This window comes from Henckelia pumila, chromosome 1 (genome assembly GCF_033568475.1).
Source record: "Henckelia pumila isolate YLH828 chromosome 1, ASM3356847v2, whole genome shotgun sequence".
Lineage (NCBI taxonomy): Eukaryota > Viridiplantae > Streptophyta > Magnoliopsida > Lamiales > Gesneriaceae > Henckelia > Henckelia pumila.
In genome coordinates this window covers 127382906-127400078 of record NC_133120.1, presented here as the reverse complement: position 1 = coordinate 127400078, position 17173 = coordinate 127382906, and the positions used below count along the sequence as shown (strand labels likewise).

Here is a 17173-nt window from a genome sequence, read left to right as displayed (position 1 = left end):
CATACATTGATCGTTGATGGAAGGTAGGAATATTTAAACAATATTTAAATTTCCTCTTGATATCAATTTTAAATCATATTTAAAATGAGGGATTTTAATTTTGAAAATTTGTCTCATCATTCATTTTTATGTATGCTTGCGGGATTCATACAATTTGTTCTAAACATGCATACAACGATAATATCATATATTATATTTTAGGATGATCGATTCCATTACTAATCGACCCGTGGTTGCCAATCACGAGTCTAAGTCCAATCCTAGTTGATATGCAAGTATGCAATGCAATCCTATTACATTGTGCTTCCAATTTACATTTCTTCAGTCTTTATCATTGCTTGCTGGTCCCACTTCCATCTTCAAAAACTCCCACTATTTCTAGTGAATTTACAATAAATTACTATGACAAATAAAGGGATACATTGTAGGGGTGGGAACGGGCCATAAACCAGGCCCACTTTTATTACATATGACAATTCATATTGGGCCATAAACCAGGCCCATTAATAAATCCAACAACAATAAAAACAAATGTAAATTCCCTAACATACACCTACAAAATTGGTCATGGCAATCGATCATCCTTATCCAATAACATTTAATTCAAAATTAATTTATTGGATAACATGCAATGGCAATTAAATTAAAAAGGATAAAATCATATTCCATATATAAAATCTTATTTTACATACAAAATCATATTTTACCTTTTTATCAAATAAAATCATATTTTACATATAAAATCCAATTTTATACATAAAATCATATTTTACTCAATATTTCCATAAGATCATATCTTATCATCAATTGTACCAAAAATAATTAATTTCATAAAATCTGATTTAACGGATAAAATCTATAAATTTTCCAAAAATTCAAATTTATCTAAAAATCAATTTTAAAATTTTCGGACTCGAACAATTCGATCCGACGCCTCGTGGACCAATCAAAAACAATTTTCGATCGAACCAAAAATAGAATTTTAACATATTAAAATTTTAATTAAAAATAAAAAATTAATTTTCCCGGGCCGCCCGGGACGATCCCGGGCAGCCCGCGCCCCAAAAGGGGCTCGGGCCGGGCAGCCCGTCACTGCCCCTTGGGCAGCGATCACAACAGCGCTGCCCTGGGCAGCGATCCAATCGCTGCCCCGGGTTTGCCCATTAATTTTTAAATTTTTAAAATCTTTTGTTTCAAAAACCAAGGCTTAAAAATTTTTGTACAATCGATTAATTTAATCGCTTGATCTGAGCAACCTAGCTCTGATACCACTGTTGGAAAACGGTGTTCAGATCAATCAGAATTGATACCCGGTGCAGCGGAAGTTTTAAAATTTTATATGGAACGATTCCATATCATGGGTATCAAAACTTTACGATTAAATTGTGCGTGTAAAAATTAAATAACAATTAAATTTTTACCTTGAATCTCGAAACGAGATTATGGACACCAACAGATAACTCTGCTCTTGTTGTATATCCCAGGAACTGATGGACGAACAATTCTTCAATCAGGTCCACGAACAGAAGTTTAATCCCTCTGATAGACTGCACTAGAAAGTCTATCAGAAGTTTCTACGATGAGAATTAACGAATTTGATCCGTTAAACCAGACTGCAAATTCAAAATTCACAGGCTGGATTTTCTGACAGAGAGAGGAGAGGGGGTGGCCACACCTAGAGAGAACAGCTAGGGTTTTCGAAAATTTTGTGACCTCTATTGTCTAATTTCTGTACTGCAATAACTTATTTATAATGTGGGCTGCTAACAGCTTAGGGTCCATTAGTCATAAGTTCAATCCTGACAAGCAAAGCCCGCATGTTCAGAAATTAATATAAAATTCATCGTGACTCAGATTGATAATCCAATTTCACCAATGTGCACAGAAACCATTTCTGCATCTTTTAAAGTCAAGATAAATTTTCTGAATCCGAATTCAGTGATTTTCAAAAATGCCCATCCCTATGTCATTTTAGAAAATCTTACTCTTCTACTCTGATATAAGAAGTCTCACTTCTTTATTCACTAAATTTAACTCTTTAAATTTAATTATCTCAATGGGGATTAAAAATCCATTAATTGTGTGACCCTCAATGGTTCAGGGATACAGCTAGCCGTGGGCTCACAACTCCTTGTGACTCGGAACAACAATTTCCGACTTTCCCATCGAATCATGGTAAGAGCGCCTATCAACATCGCCCCATGATTCCCTAGGTATCACTGATAGTGCCTGCAAGAACCAATAGATTTTGGTTAGCGTACAGTACGGTCTCTTCATCCATATATCCCGCTCGAATCAACAACTATTGGTAAATCAAGAGTCGTTCGAGATTCGATAACTATGCAATGCATCTTGAAGATCAAATAGTGACATCGCATGTGCTACTAAGAAACCATTTCTTAAAACACATCATGTACTCTGGCCAGAGATTCGTCACACTAATATCTCCTCAGATTGCATAGGATATCCACACTAGCAAGTATGTGGTGAATCCTTGACAACAAAGCATCGACTCCTATATGTGTCGTAACTGTATCCAATCCCGACACCTGATGACCCCAATAGAGTCGGTAAACGAGTCAAAGTACAGTACTAGCATATAGAGTCTCAATGATGTTTCAAGTAATAAGGACTAATGGTGTACAACCAAAACCGCGGACTTTATCCACTCGATAAATGATAACCACTTGGAAAGTCCGGATAGGGTAGTTCGATCATTCATCGTATGAATATCCATTTGCATGCTTTGAACATCTCTATGTTCCATACCAATGAAACGTGGTACTCGGCATCGCAAATGCTAGTCTCAATCTCGAGCGATCCTTATTCTTATTAACGGACGGCTCAATCGGCTAGGAACTGTTTAGAATATACAGTGACTATAAGATGTGTTTCATGATAGCCATCCCCATGTGCCACCACATCTTACATACACTATAGTATATTCAAGGTCTTCATCTAAACATCTTATAGTATGTCACAACATAATAATATGATAAAAGATAAAGTAAACGCCATTATAAAAGTGTAAATTATATTAAACAAAAGATTGTTTATACATAGAGTCATAAAAGCCCTTAGCCACAAGTTGGCTCACCGGGCACCCACTCTTTCATGGGTCTGGGACGGGTATTTTATTTAGGAGTCCAAGTGTTTGGTTTATCCATTGGACCAAGTTTGCTATTGGGCCTAAGATGTTTATTGGACTTTATTTATTTATTTATTGGGTCTAAGATGTTTATTGGGTTTAATCTATTTATTGGGCTTGAGTTGTTTATTTGAGCTAAAATGTTATTTTGGCTTGAATGAATTGATTTAGTTATTGAGTCAAGCTTATTGGTCTTAAGATAGTTATTGGGGGCTTAATTTATTAATTGGGCTAAATTCGTTAATGAGCCTAAGTTGTTTAATTTATTTGGTTGAGCTAAATTCTATGTCGGTCTAAGTACTATTGGGTCAATCTAAGTCTGATTTGGTTCATTTTAAGTGTGATTGAGCTAGTCTAAGTATTTTTGGGCCAATATAAATGTTAATGAGTCGGTCTAAGTTTATGGGCTTTAGTTAAGGGGCAACAACTCGAACTAGCCAGTGACAAAAAAAATAGTCCGTAAATATATATTTAATAGATGTATATGTATATTTTGATATAAGTATGATTTTTATTATGAAAAATGAATTAAATATATATTTACTGGCAAAATTTTAAGAAAATGATATTTCTAAGTTCATGATTCATGCATGTATTTTATGATGAGATAACGGGCATGTAAAGAAAATATTTTGGGAAGTTGAAGTGATTTGTGACAAACACGGGACTGGAGGTCGGGATACCGGGCCCGATGACCTTTCTACTTACGATTATGAGTCTATGGATCCCCAAAGGTTGGGTGAAGTGGCATAGGGCGTTAGGGGTACACCCCACAGGCCGCCACCACGTACGATGGATTTAGATTGATCAATCGAATTAGGTTACACTTCACTGATATGACCCACAGAAAATGATTTTTATGTTTATGACATGCCAATGCTTATGTTATGTATTATGTTACGTATTATGCTATGATTTAGATTACGACGCATTTTATGCATACGATTTTACGATCATGCATGCATTATAATCCTCAGGTTATTTTTATATACGTTATGTGCTTGCATGTGGTTTTATTTAGTAGTACTCGTTATTAAAGGTAGAGCATGCTGGGTCTTTAGGCTCACTAGATCTAAATGGTGTGCAGGTGAGATTTATGTTATTCAGGAGGTTGTGGTCCCGACTGGTGGTGAAGAACTCTGTGCATTCTTGGCAAGCTAGCACACCCGTGACCTTCGCGCTTTTATGTTTCAATGATTATGAGATTGTATCAAAATATTTTCCGCATCTTACGTTATTGAATATTTACGCATGGATTTATAATGTGTTCGAGTATTTAAGTTTTACAGGAAATTGTTTTTTATTATGTATTAAATTTTATAAAAAATCTATTTTTAAGTATAGATGCATATATGTATGGGCATATATGTAATATAAAAAAAAATTTCTTCGAGTTTGGTTCGTTTCATAACAAATCAATGAAAATTTTTGATGTGCATTTAGGTAGATATGTTAAGGTAATCCAAATATGAGTTCCGAAGAGACTAATCTATCAAAGACCCAAACTAGATGAGGGTACCAAAGTTCATTATTGAATAACAGGTTGGAAAGACTACTTGGTATTAGACAGTGGATGCTCAATACACATGACCGAAAATACGTGCTACTGTCTAAAATAATTGATATCAAAGGTCCAAAGATTACATTTGAAGATAACTCAAAAGGTAAAGTCATGGGTAAGGGTAAGATTATCCATGGAAAATTAGTATCAATGATGTTTTTGTTAGGATCGGTTGAAAGTTTAGAGGGGATGAATATACTTTCAAGCAGTTTAGTAAGAATTTTTGAACTCGACCGGTTTAATGACTGAGTTCGAGGCTTATCTTAATGTCAGATGTAATTTGACAAACAAAATATGAGCGGAAATATGTCAAATTACAGATTTGAAACACTGAGTGAGTATCAGTTTAGGTTGGGTGGTGATGGTGAGTAAATTGAAATAACACAAGCAATTGTTTATGGATGTTCGGAGATTTCAAACACTCTTACGTCACCCCTTCATCCACCTCGGAAGGATATCACTAGAAGACTTTGAATTTTACAAGCAATTTGCAAAACCCCGATCCAGTTTAAGACTTAGACACTGCCTAAACAAGAACTCCTAGTACAACACCTTAGTTTCAGTCCTAGACTGATGATAGAACAGAGTGAATACAACTCGAAATCTTTAGCACAAAAATTGATCCTACACTGATCAGAATAACACTTCGGTGTTTGTGCTTTGAGTTCCTTGATCAAATCTTGAGCGTGTAAAGCTTTGAGTATTCTTGTAAAATAGCAAAGCGTTTTCGCGTGAGTTGAATCCTTTGATCGATCAAGATCTCAATTTATATCCTTTGGATTGCCAATGGTCATAAATTCAAATTGTTCTTCAGATAGGGTTTAAATTATTTCCGTTGGATTTGTCACTATCACCAACAAATTCTGGAGCCGACATTGCCCTTGGTATCGCGGCACTTCCTTTTGCAGAGTGTGTCAGAGTACGGATGATCTTATCCAAAAATTTCAAGGTAGTAGACTGATGCGGATAAACTGATGTAGTCAGTTTGGCGAGTGTAAACTGATGGAGTCAGTTTAGCATCTCTTAACCAGTTGAGCGCGGTCGTTGATCGTGATGTAGTTTAGTTCCAAATATCAGTTTAGCAATTCTTAGTTGCTCAATTAGTTTGGCTTTCTTTTAAACTTTGTAAACACCAAAACTAAATTTCCCAACAATTTCTCCCTTTTTGGTGTTTATCAAAACTTTTAGATGACAAGCAATAAACTTATATTCAATATAAACTGTTCTGTGTGAAAGATATTCATTTGCAAGTTTCTTCTAAATCTTCCCCCTTTTTGATAAACTAATAAAGATCACGAGGTGAGATACACTTGTAGATAACATAATAAGATTGAAACAACACAAAATAAGTCATCTTCGATCGGATGATGATCTGTGCATTGAGGAGTGGCGAGATGGTGGATGAGCTGCCGAAGTAGACCGAACTGATGCTTGAGCTTCGAACTGAGTTTGTAAGATATTCTGAGAAAGATTGGTCAAGTTAATTAGTTGCTTGGAGATTCCCTGAAGATTGGTTTGAACTGAGTTGAGGAAACCTTGGACAAAATCATTCAAGTTGTCAACTTTCATTTCCAGGGAGTGATGAGACTGTTGCAGTTGACTGGAATCCAGTAGTACTTTGTCCAATAGTGCAAGTTTTTCTTGAAGTCTGATTAGTTCAGCACTCATGGACTATCTTAGAATAGAAACATTGCTGGTGGTTTCTTGTTGATTTTCTTTGAGAGTAGTGACAGTCTTGGACAAGTTATATACTTAAGTTTCCATTTTATAGATCACCTGATACCAATCATCATCATAAGTTGATGTGGGAGATGGAGTTCTTTTATCGATGGATGAAATATGTTCCTTGATAAAGTCTGTCTTCTGTCCTTTAGGAGAAGATAAAGGTGTAGTTGAGATCATCTCAATTTTTTCTTTTCCTTTGTTCTGATGAGACGATGATTCAGGGACCGAATGAACAACCATTGCTAGATTTTGAGACACAGTCTCAATCTCAATAACTTTATCATTAATAGATGAATTTTTGGTGATTTGTACATGCGTTGGTGATTCATGTATTGATTCATGTAGCTGGTCATCAGTGATAAGAGATGGTGTGACTGATGGATCATCAGTTGGACTGGATGACTGAGGTACTTCTTCTCTAAGAAAATTTGATGAAGCAGGAATGTCTTCATTTAGAGATGGAATCTCCAAAGTTACTGAGATTTCCCTTTATTCTTTCAGAGCTTGTTCAGTAGGATTTGGAGAAATAACTCATCTATTTGAGAAGTTTGTTGTTCTGTGGATTCCATATGAGACAAAGTTAATGTCTCATTTTCATTGTCAATAGTTGGAGAAGGTGGTGCTTCCATAGTGATTGGTTGAGGTTCTTCAGGTTCTTCTTGAAGAGTGAGTGAAGGCACAACTACTTCTATAGATGTGTTTGTTATGAGAGAAAGTTGTTGATTATCATCTTCAATATGAGAAATTAATTCATCATTGTTCATTAATTGCAGTTCAGGCAGTGTGGTTTCTGCGCCTGAAATGTGAAGTTGCTGCTCAATAGATGTATTTGTTGTATTGTGAGCAAATGTCATTTTTTTCTGAAGCTCTTCAATCACTTTATCAATAAAATGGTTGGAAGATTCAGTAGTAGAGTGACCCTTTTTGCTTTTCTTGTGTTTGGATCGAGACTTGGAATGAGATTTTTGTTTCTTCCAAACAAAGGGTTCTGGAATTACCAAATATTGATCAGTCTCCCAAAGCTTTACTTTCATTTGTATATTGATGAGATCGGTTTGAAGTTGAGTGAAAATGGATCAATCTTCATAAGAGGTTCTGGCACGTGGATCATAGTTCCTTTGAAAATCATCAACAAATTCACTCAGTTTATTGATCCTTAAAAGATCATAGAAGTATTTTTTTTCTTGTCAAGGCTTCTTGGATGTTGGCATTCTTGACTACCCTCAGCACAATTTCTTCAAGTTTGACAAATTTAGACAGCTCATTCTTTTTGGTAAGAAGCCTGGCCAATGTAGAGGTATTGTATTTGAGCCATGTATCAAAAATTTTAGCAATGCGCTTCTCAGCATATTCAAGTACCTCGTCCATGATCCAGTCAATTTGAAGTTGAATGGCATTGGATGGCCTGTCAGGATTTGAGTAGGATGCAATTTGAGAACTTCCTGTTGCTAAGTCCAGGCCTGAATGAGTGTATTCAACAATTTACTTTGAAGATAAACCACCGATTGGTATAGCTGAAAGCAAAATTATGATCGGTGAGATAAATTACAAAGGAGCCTTCTGAGTTTTAACAAATGTTTCCAAGTCTTCATTTGATGGAGTTTCTTTAGAAGGTTGGAAACTCTGAATTGGTTCAACCATCATGGGTTTTTTCCCTTGAAATCAGTTTTGGCTTTTAGCTCTTCAACTGTTTCATCAAAGGAGTGTGTGTCTTCAATTAAGGCTACATCCATCTGTTTAGGAATTACAAAGATGATCAGTTTAGATGGAGATGAGATAGCCTTTGTCTGTAGAGTTCTTGTCCGCTTGGTTTGGGGCTTCTTCAAAACTTCTTCACTATCAGTTTCCTCACTGTCATATATAACAAGATTTCTCTTATTTTTGGTTGGTTTCTTGACTGATGTTTTGTGTACTTTTGCAATTATTAAATCAGTTGATTCCCTGGAGTGAAAGTTGGTCAGATATTCAACATTCAGGACTCGAGGCTTGTGCAGTTGAGAAGATTGTTGAAGAGTAACTCCTAGAGTTTCAAGGAGTTGACTGGCTTGCAATATATATCCAGAGGATTGCTTCGTAGGATTCATCATTTGAACAAAGATATTGAATAGAATGTTACTCCAGTTGATCTTTACACCTTTCATTATAGCAGTCATCACTTTGAATTTGCCAACAGTTAATTTGGCGAAGGACCCTCCTTTTGCCAAAATACTCTTAGCAACAATATCAGCTAGCATTTGATATTCAAGCTTCAAGTCTCTTTTGAATCCAGACAGAGATATCGGTTGACTTGAGCCAGAAAATGTACTTTGCATTTCAGTGATATCAGCAGTTGATATAACATTGAAGTCAGTAGTACCTGAAGTAGGTAAACTGAATGTGTTGGCAAAGAATTCTTCACTGATTTGGATAGTATGTCCTCCGAAAGAAAGTAAGAGTATGCCATCATCTTTGAGCGTACAGTTGTGATATAACGACACCAAGTTCGTTTGATAGATATTCAGAGATTTGATATCCAAAAATGATCGAAGCCCAGATTGTCCAAGAGCTGTGCAAATCTCGGTTATGCCTGGTTTATCCATCCCATGTAGAGATTCAAAGTCGACGGAGAGAGCGTTGAGAATGTAAACTGCAGATGAAGTAGCCATTGACGTAGTTCCTATGGATCAATAGAGAAATTCAAATGAAATTAGTATAGGCTTAGGATTTATGGTAAAATGAAATGGTGTATAATGTGTGACTTGGTCAATACGACAAGTGAGTGACATGGAACACATAAAAGTTCGAATTTCAAAATGAATAGTATATTAAATTGGGAGATAGTACACATATTTCCCTCTAAAAATACTACTAATTTCGACTATAAATAATGAGCTACAATATGATAACCAATTCCATAATTTATGTTGCGCAAAAAAATATTAGTAACAACACTCCCTTGTTCGGTTTTGGTCAAAGTCCATATGTGGCATGTGAAGCATGCCGAGAGAGTTACTTTGAGGCTGAAAAGAAGAAGATAGAAGAGAGGGTGTATGAAAAAGTGATGAAGGTTTGGTTGAAGATAGAAGAACTCCACATGTATCATCATGCTCAGTTTCCTCCAAGGAAATTTGAAGATGCGAAGGAGATAGCTTAGAGAAAAATGTTCTATATGATAGCATTGAACACATTTGAACCCAGAGACATTTTTAAGGATAAAAATGTTCTCTATATGATGCTCAGCAAAGAGTACATCACACTGGTTCGCCTTGCGTCAGATGAGCTGATGGATCCTTCAGTTGCTCCTCTACGAGCATGGATGATGAAGTGGAGTTTTGAGATATTTCTCAAGATGAGGGAAATTAGGCGAGTGTGATTGTTGATCTTAATTTTCAATAATCAATAAAATAAGGTTTATAAAACGAATTTTGTTCATAAACTGTTTACCTAAACTTTTTACTTAAACTGTTTCAGTGCAATTGCTTAGTTTATAAAGGGAAACTACAATACGTAATAATAAGCGCGAATAACAATGTTATCAGATAATTATTACATGTAATCAATTTTCAGATATTTTTAGTCATAAACAGTGCCTTATTTCGTGAAAGTATGCGTAAGTGACTATACATATTCTCAATAAATTGAATAAAATAAATGTGAGAGACTCTTCGATGTTCGAACTTAAAGATTATAAAAAAGACAAGTAAGGGCATTCATTTTGTTATCAAATAATCAAGACAAGCATAAAAGGATATGGATAATTGGAGAATCGCCCATGAAAACTTTGTGTAAGAAAAGCTTGCTCGTCTGCGAGCAAAACTCGTGTGAATGCAGTTCAGAGGGTTGGTCGCCCTCAGTCCTGACGAGGTTTGACGCCTCAAGAAATATAAACAAGTGCTCGGTATCAAAAACTCTGCTTACGTCCTCGGCCGAGAGGGCATAAAACTGCTACTCTTGAAAAAGGAGTTGAGGGTGGTGACCTTTCTCCATGGCTTGGAGGAGCTGGATGATAAGTGCAATTTTTGCACTTATATTTTATATGCATTAGCTTGGTTTTTGTTGTGTTTAGAGAGATATTATGCATTTCTTTTGTTGTTAGTGTTGTTTGCAGTAATTTGAGTGTTATTCATTTTAGTTGAGTAAAAGAGTCCAAAATATGCAAATAGAGGGAAGAAAAGAGAAGAGAAAAAATAATGTTAAGTAGATCAGGCCAGCGCTCCAGCGCTATCAAACCAGCGCTCCAGCGCTATTGAGGAAATTGGACGGGCGCCCCAGCACCTCCTTTTGAGCGCTCCAGCGCCAGACGTCTTTCATTGAAAAATAAAATACAAAATTTGAGCGCCCCAGCGCCGAATAATTAGCGCTCCAGCGCTGCGTAGTCTCCAAAAATATGGAAAGTCTCTAATCGAGTTTAAAAATGATTTTATGGCTTATCTTGAAAAAAAACGAGGGTTTAGAGAGAGTTTTCAGAGCATAAGGATGGCTATTGAGAGTTTTGAAGTACACAAGAGCACGAGAATTCGGTACGAAGACGGAAGACGGCGGCATCCGGCGACGGAAAAGCTTAATTCTACTTCGTTCTAATTTTCGTTTGAACTCTGTTTTTCTTGGTTTGGATTGTAGGAAAAACATATTTTATTTGATTTTGAATTGCGTTATGAACTAATTTCTTAGTCTAGAGGTAGACGGATCTTGACTGGAAACCATGATTGAGATATTTTGATTTATATATTTGAATTCTTCATACAGTTTATTTGAGTTTTCTTGATTTTAATGCTTTTAATTTACTGGTCATAGATTGAATGATATTTTATTTAGAATCTATCACTCGAGAGACGAGATTTTGAATACGACATAGGAAATACATCTTTGGTGTTTGTATTGTTCGAGAGGCGTATAACTCCATAGAAGTCATTAGAATAATTCTCGTGTCATTTATCGGATTTAATAGTTAAACTTTGATAGAGATATTGAGTTTGTTATTGAATACGAATTTCTGCTTGACACTCAAGAGAGGTAGTAGAAAATAATAGGGATTCTTGGCTAATAAACTAGAAGATTTTATAATTGAACAATCATTAGAAATAAATTGTGGTGGACAGTCAAGTGAAGTCAAACCTTTGGCATTCATCGCTTATTGAATTTTCATCTCGTGAACTCGTGGTTATTTAATTTTATTTCTTGCAAATTTTATTTTTATTAAAATCAAACCATTTTCGTAGCTCTACATAGGATTAGGATGTTATTAGTTGCAAATATTTGATATAATATCATTTATTCATTCTCCGGGGGATCGACTTGGACTTAATTCCTATATTATAACTTGACATCGTGCGCTTGCGAGCGAAAAACACACAATAAGTTTTTGGCACCGTTGCCGGGGAGTGAATTTTATTTGATTTATATTAAATTGTGCTAATTAGTCTTAATTTTGATTTAGAGCATTTTATTTTATTTTGTTGGTTCTAATTTTAAAATTTTCCTGTCTATGCAGTTTATGCGAAAAAGCCAAAGTTACGACTCACTGCTCTTTGATCCGGAAATCGAGAAAACTGATAAAGCTTTGCAAAAATCTAGAAGAGAAGAGTTTCAACAAATGGCTTAAGAAAGAGAAAGAGTTGTCAATAATGCTCTGGTGCCTATCAGATATCACTTTCAACCGGTGATCAATAATCATTATTCTGGGATAGCTCGGCAGAATATCACAGCAAATAATTTTGAGTTGAAGCCAGCTCTGATTAATATGGTGCAGCAGAATCAGTTTAGGGGTGCAGCTACTGAAGATCCAAATTTGCACCTGCGTACTTTTTTGGAGATTGCTGACACAGTGAAGATTCATGGTGTTACTGAGGACATCATCAGACTACGATTGTTCTCGTTCTCTCTTAGGGACAATGCTCATAGTTGGTTGCAGTCGCTACCTCTTGGGAGTATCACTACATGGGAAGACATGACATCCAAATTTCTGGCTAAGTACTTTCCTCCTGTCAAGTCTGCCCAGCTGAAAATTGAGATCACTACTTTCAAATAGCAAGATTATGAGTTACTGTATGAAGCTTGGGAGCGGTACAAGGAATTTCTTAGGAAATGTCCGAACCATAATTTTCCGGACTGGGAACAGATCGAATTATTCTACAATGGTTTGAATGGACTAACTCATATTTATGTGGATGTTGCAGCTGGAGGTTCAATATTTTCTAAATTTTCTGAACAGGCTTATGAGATGCTTGAGCAAATGACTGTTAACAGTTATCAGTGGCCGAATGAGAGAGCTGCAATAAGGAAGTCTGCTGGAATTCATGAGGTTGATGCATTCACTGCTTTGACTGCTCAGATGGCTACTATTTCTACACAGTTGGCTGCAGTGACCAAAGGGAATCAAAGTTCTACTAAGACAGTATCACTGGCGACTGCCGTAAATTCTGTTGATGGATTTGAGAGTTTGGAGCAAGCTCAATAAGTGAACAACAGGAATTACAATAATTATCGAGGTAATCCTGTACCCAATCAGTATCATCCTAGTTTGCGTAATCATGAGAATTTTTCCTATGCAAATAATAAGAATGTGTTGAATCCTCCATCGGGGTTCAATACTCAGAATGGTGAGGGTAAGGCATCGTTGGAAGATTTTGTGAGTAATTTTATTGCAGAATCATCCACAAGATTTAAGAGGAATGAAAATAGGCTTGATAGTATGGAGACACACTTGACCAATGTGAGCACTTCTATGAAAAATCTTGAAACACAAATTGGTCAATTGGCGAATGCATTGAATAATCAGCATAGAGGTGTGTTTCCTAGCAACATTGAGGTTAATCCTAGGGAGAAATGCAAGGCTGTTACTCTTAGAAGTGGTAAAGAACTTGGGACTGATAACCCAAAGGCAGTGGATGATGAGGAAGTTGAAGAGACTGTGGTGGAGTCCAAAAATTCTGATAGAAAATTCCAGCAAGTCTGCAGTTGTGCCTGAGAAACCTCCTGTGCCAAAATCTGTTCTGCCATATCCTCAGCGGTTCAAGAAGAAAGCGTTGGATGAGAAATTTTCTAAGTTTCTTGACATCTTCAAGAAAATTCATATAAATATTCCATTCGCTGATGCTTTGGAGCAGATGCCACACTATGCTAAATTCATGAAGGATGTGATGGCAAGGAAGAGAAAGCTTGAAGAGTTTGAAATAGTGAAGTTGACAGAGGAGTGCAGCGCCATCCTGCAAAAGAAATTGCCACAAAAATTGAAAGATCCAGGGAGTTTTAATATTTCTTGTATTATTGGTGGTGCAACTGTTAATAGGGCATTATGTGATTTAGGTGCAAGTATTAATTTAATGTCTTTATCTATTTTCAGGTCGTTGGAGCTTGGCGAGGTGAAACCAACCACAATTACTCTGCAGTTGGCTGAACGTTCTCTGACATATCCTCGAGGAGTTGTAGAAGACGTCTTGGTAAAAGTAGATAAATTTATTTTTCCTGCTGACTTTGTAGTTCTTGATATCGAAGAAGATCAAGTTGTCCCTCTAATTTTTGGGAGACCATTCTTGGCGACTGGCAGAGCGTTAATTGATGTGCAGGAGGGTGAATTAACTCTACGAGTTGGTGGTGAAGCTGTCACTTTCAATATCTATAAAACCATGAAATACCAAGATGAGGTACATTCTTGTAATCGCATTGATTTATCTAATTCTGATGAGAATAATTTTGGTGTAGGAATAGAGTTGAAGAGTGGGCGAGATCCGAAGGTGGCGAAGAAGGTGAAAAAGAAAGTTAAGTCCAAGATGATTTTTGAGTATGTTTGGAGGGTGAAAGAGAGGAACAAAACCTCCAATAAAGTGACAGGAATTGGCTAAAATCAGCATCAAGTCGGGTTGACGACTTTAAACCAAGCGCTTTTTGGGAGGCAACCCAAGTTTTATTTTATTTTTGTTTTGTTTTAGTATTTTTAATTTTTTTATTTTATTTAATTTTTAATTTTTTTGAGGGCATGTCTTGTTCGCGCGCTAACATTGAATTTTATAATCTAGGTCCTTGTAAAGAAATATAGAGTATCAATGTACCTGCACCCGAAATTATTATGGGCTATGACTACTGACGGTCATGCCACAGGTATGTGCATTCATCCGTTCTTGTTATTGAATTATCGTACATTGAGGACAATGCACAATTTTAAGTTTGGGGGTGTTTAAAAATTGTGAAAATTTTGAAAAAAATTCATGAGTTAGTTTGAGTTAAACGCATGATGTGTAATTGTGTTGGCCTATGATGAAAATAATTTTTTGTGCTGAAAGGTCAATGTAAGCTATATTTTATCTTGAGTTCTCACTCATATGCACTATGCCTTGATTGTTGACACCCTAGTGATTAGAGAAGCTTTGTGATTTTGTGAGTGGATTGGATGATTTGATTCTTAACTTTGGTGATTTGTATTCAAAACCGAGGTAGACTTCTATGATCTTAGAAATGATTTAGGTAAAATTTAATTGATTACTCTGATAGTTATGTTTTTATTGCATTTGTTAGTGTCATTTTGTTGTTGTTTTGCATTAGTTTACATGTTTTATTTTTGCATTTTGTTAGTATTGCAATTTCCGTGTTTGCATGATGGGATTCTCGTTTTTGTGGTTAGGTCGCATATTTTGGGCGGACTAGGACGGAGCTTTGAAGCAATGGAAAAAACTAGAATTTCTGAAGATCTCTTCGCCGCTCGATCCGCAGGATGTTGCAGATCGAGCGGGAGCCTTTACCTTGAGACAGTAACGTTGGAAGTTTTATGCCGCTCGATCTGCAGGAGTTTACCGATCGAGCGACACTCGTTTATGTCAGGCAGTAGCTTTAGGATTTTTACGCCGCTCGATCCGCAGGATGTTGCCGATCGAGCGGGCGTCACTTTCCGGGAAATATTTTATAATTTTGGAAACGTTGTTATTTTATTCTCTAGCCTTTATTAGACTTTTATTTCGATTTTTAGGACTACTTATCAGATTTGGAGACTCTCTCTTGGAGGCTAGGTTTTATTCTTGAATTTTTATCTCTAGTTTTCTTCTTTTCTTTGAATTTTTATTGATTTGGATCATGAGTATTGTTGGCTAAACTTTTAATATTTGGTTGAGGGAGACGAAACCTTGATATATTTTATTCATGAGATTTGATTCGTAGTATTTAATCTTTATTGAATATCAATCTTTGATCTGTTTTATTTCATGTTTGTTTGCGAGATTTTAGGATTGGCCATCTTAGGATTTTGTATTGCGAGCGACAGCTAAATTAGAATTCAAATCCGTAATTGTTTGAATAAACTAATTTGTGAAGCAACTACGCGTGATAATTTCTGCTGTCGAATTTATTATTTCGTAGGATCAATTATTGACTAGGCTAAATACAACCGCTGATGTTTGTGTTGTCTAGATTCATCAGTTTTACTAGTTTGAATGCTACCGTGGATTTAAATCTAGATTGCTGTTATCGGGTTAATTCATTGGTAAGGGTTAATTTAGAATGTTGTTTTCTAATTAACTAAAATTACGGTGAAACAGGAATTGAATTTTCAATGATGAATATTTAATAGGATTAATTATTTTTAGAGAATCGATGATTGAATGAATGAATATCAAGGGTGTAGTCAACTGATACCAAGTCTCGTCTCTTATTGATTTCTCCAGTTTATTCTTTAATCTTGCATGTTAGTGAATTTTCATTGATTAAAGTTTTCAGTAGTTAACCTCAAACTTGAAAACCCCCATTTAATTTATTTAGAACACATTAAATTTATCTTTCCTCGTGGGAACGATCCCTACTCACACTACTACATTTTTAGTGATTATCTGCTTGAGTTGGGTAATTTGGGCGTGACACAATTAAGCGTCACCAAATTTTGGCGCTGTTGCCGGGGAACGGTGTTAATTTATTGTGTTCCTTTTCTTTTGTTTTATTTCGATTAATCTCACTTTCTGTTCTTTTCTTTGGTTCTAGTTCTCTCTAGGTCATGCTTTCAGGTGATTTTGCTGAAGAGGATTTTTTCTACGATCCAAAAATTGAAATAACTTTGCATAGGCGAAGGCGAGAACTCCATAGGCAACAACAAGAAGCCGCTGCTCGAGCTGCTTTTCCAGAAGAAGAGATGGCTGCTAATGCTAATGCTAACCTGAGTCTTAGACAATTGGGAACTCCTGATCCCAATCAACAACCTTTATGCATTACTTTTCCTACATTAGAAAATAATGCTACGTTTGAGCTTAAGTCTGGTTTAATTCACTTATTACCTGCTTTTCATGGTCTTGCAGGTGAGGACCCGAATAAACACTTGATGGAATTCCACGTGGTTTGCACGAGTATGAAACCCCATGGAGTAACAGAGGAGCAGATTCAGCTGAGGGCCTTTCCTTTCTCTTTGAAGAGTGCTGCTAAGGATTGGCTATATTACTTGCCCTCTGGTTCTATCACAACGTGGACGGAGATGAAAAGGATCTTTCTGGATAAATTTTTCCCAGCCTCTAGAGCTGCGAACATCCGAAAGGAAATTTATGGAATCAAGCAATATTCAGGGTAATCACTACACGAATATTGGGAGCGGTTCAAGAAGCTTTGCGCTAGCTGTCCGCAACACCAAATAAGTGAAAACCAATTAATTCAATTATGCTATGAAGGTTTGTTACCTCATGACAGGATTATGCTAGATGCGGCGAGTGGAGGTGTTTTCATGGATAAAACGCCGGTACAAGCGAGAAATTTAATTGAAAACATGGCTGCCAATTCTCAACAATTCGGCACCA

At 36.2% G+C, this 17173-nt stretch overlaps 1 non-coding gene across 1 annotated transcript; it reads right to left on the bottom strand.

Moving 5' to 3' along the window:
* Nucleotides 1–12409: 12409 nt before the first annotated feature.
* LOC140876742 (small nucleolar RNA R71) lies at nt 12410–12515 on the bottom strand. The gene has a single exon (XR_012148978.1). It is a non-coding gene; the product is annotated as a small nucleolar RNA R71 (small nucleolar RNA).
* Between the last annotated feature and the right edge of the window lie 4658 nt (nt 12516–17173).